The sequence below is a fragment of the Limulus polyphemus genome, unplaced genomic scaffold (genome assembly GCF_000517525.1).
Source record: "Limulus polyphemus unplaced genomic scaffold, Limulus_polyphemus-2.1.2 Scaffold1871, whole genome shotgun sequence".
Lineage (NCBI taxonomy): Eukaryota > Metazoa > Arthropoda > Merostomata > Xiphosura > Limulidae > Limulus > Limulus polyphemus.
Window position 1 is genome coordinate 157326 of NW_013667481.1, and position 2712 is coordinate 160037.

The 2712-nt window shown below is 37.4% G+C and overlaps 1 long non-coding RNA gene across 1 annotated transcript in view; it reads left to right on the forward strand.

Annotated features, from left to right (window-relative positions):
• The first annotated feature begins 455 nt into the window (after positions 1-455).
• The window catches only part of LOC111087204, a 29137-nt gene continuing 26880 nt past the window's right edge, over positions 456-2712 (forward strand). The window contains exon 1 of the long non-coding RNA XR_002611920.1: positions 456-755. This is a non-coding gene — a long non-coding RNA (uncharacterized LOC111087204). The remainder of the gene's footprint in view (positions 756-2712) is intronic.

Below are 2712 nucleotides of genomic sequence, written 5' to 3' on the forward strand. Positions count from 1 at the left end.
AGAAACAACAGTAAACAAAGGACAACAACAACTTGCAAGTTTCGTGCATTTTTTATAGTAAGTCCTTGTTTATATATATTCAAATAGCAGGTGTTGTAAGGACCATTGCGTCACTGTTAACAAAACATAGAATATTGTATCTGTGTGAGTTGAGTACACCATGTGGATAAGAGAACCGCAGTTTGCGGCGGAGGTGAAAAAACCAACAAACAAAAAAACTCTTTACGAACCAATGAGTGAGGTATGCCGCGTGGGAGGCACTGACATTTGCAGCTATTGTCTTGCCCGTGTCGTGTCTGGCTGTAAAACGCTCGCGAAGCGCCATTTTGTTTCGTCATACGTGACGTCAAAAGGCTAGCAGACGACCATCAGCTCGAGATCGTTGCTACATATATGCACAATACGTACGATCTGACTTACTTTGTATGCCAATTGGGTGGAAGAGGAACTGTCGAAGTTCTAAGGTTTCTTGGCATATAAAAGTGGGTGGTAATGCTGACGGCTCAAATAACTTTGACGAACTAAGCTTTAGTAAAACATGTATGGCTTACAAATAAATGATCTGATGGGGCTTGAATATTTCCTGCCCTCGAAGGCTGTTTACCAATCAGCGTGAAGCTCCCCGCCGCTTCCATATAACATGTGAGAATGACCGAACGAAGGCCACTCGTCTATCTACTGTCACCTGCGTGCAAGGCAGCTGCTTTCTATGGAAACAGAAGTCGCCGCAATACAGCCTTCTCAGGCTCACTCAGGTAGGACTTATATTAATTCCATATTATTACACAAGCTGATATATATATTACCGGGTATTTTACTGAACTTCTTCAGATTAAGAAGTCTAATTTTTTACATATGTTACCGGGTATTTCGCCGTACTTCTTCGGACTAAGAAGTCTGATTTCTACATATGTTACCGGGTATTTTGCTGAATTTCTTCAGGTTAAGAAGTCTGATTTTATACTAGTTTCATGTCATAGCTACATCAAAGAGTTAGCAAAGAAGTAATGCGTATACATTTTATCATGCGAAAGCCCAACTAAACAACCAGGTCAATATCCTTTCTAATGTTCTAGACAGCCTTGGTTTAGTTGGGAAAGGAGGGAGGGAGAAAGAACTTCGCGCGCAAGCTGCCAGACAGGCGTTATATATCAGAGCTACACTATTCTTGTGTATAGAGTCAGACAGGAGTAGTTATAGTTCTTACCCAAGCACGACAAGGTAAAGACAGCAAAGCAGCAAATACTTTTACAGTTTTGGCTTTACAGTAAACAAAAAAAAAGAAAAAAAAAGAGAATTCTTCTGGCCTCTTGGATTGTTTCTTTTTCCCTCCAAATGAAACGTTTCTTGGGGACGGAGAGGGGGGTATAAGACATTAGCTTAAATATATTCACTGTTTGTTATCCCACTATATAGGAGAAGGAGTTTTATACTAAATATTCCAAGAAAACATAACATATTTCAAGTAAAAATAAAAACTGTACAAAAATTGAAAATTTCTGCTCTGTTTGCCTGAAAATTTTAAAGGTCTAAGAGAGAAAAACTAAGTTTTATGAATAAAAATTTATTAGATAGTTTAAAATAGGTGAATTCTTGATAGAACATTTGTTCAGATAATATTGCTTAATCCCGTACAAAGGGGCTCGGCATAGCCTGGTGGTTAGGACGTTTCACTACACAATCTGAGGGTCGTGGGTTCGAATCCCCGACCCACCAAACGTGCTCGCCCTTTCAGCCGTGGGGGCGTTATATTGTGACGGTCAGTCCCATTATTCGTTGGTAAAATAGTAGCCCAAGAGTTGGCGGTAGGTGGTGCTGAGTAGCTGCCTTCCCTCTAGTCTTTCACTGCTAAATTACGGACGGCTAGCGCAGATAGCCCTCGTGTAGCTTTGCGCGAAATTCCAAACAAACCAAGCCCATACAAAGGGTCTTTTAAAAATGTAATAAACACTTAATGGAATCCCATTATCACTATTGATCCTCAAGTGCTATTCATTGTTCATTGTTTTAACGGTTGTTGTTTGTGTTTTGCCGTTACATTTTAATAACAATTCAACACAATTAATCGTAAGTTGCATAATTACTGGATACAGTGAGTAAAAATCGTATTTCTATAAACAATCTAAATGTTGTCTTATTTTAATTTTTTCGTTTTTACAACATTCGCATACATTAAATATAATCAGTTTTTAGTAAAACAAAATGGAAACAATTAGAAATACATAACGCTTTAGTTTAACATTCAAAGTTTAACAATGTGTTTTTCGCACATAAAAGTTGGGAGCTGTGTTAGTTTTCTAATAACTAAGAAAATTCATCGTGATGAAGTTTTAAATTATGTTAATTAATTAACATGGTTTTTAATTAGCACGCAATATAGGAAATTAGCATATTAAACTGTATGATCAATGAGACCGGAAAACATTGTGAAAGCATGTATGGAAAACACGTATCAATGGAATAAGTAATACAATAAAAACTTCCTATCTGTCCCCCCCCCCAGTGGCACAGTCTGCGGAATTACAACGCTAGAATCCGGGTTTTGATACCCGTGGTGGGTAGAACACAGATAGTTCATTGTGTAGCTTTGTGCTTAATTACAAACAAACAAACTTCTTATCTAGATGAAGTTTAAAAAATACATCTCTCAATAGATTAAGAATGTCGTTACATTGTTAACCAAAGTAAAAAAAAAATAGAAGATTTTTACTT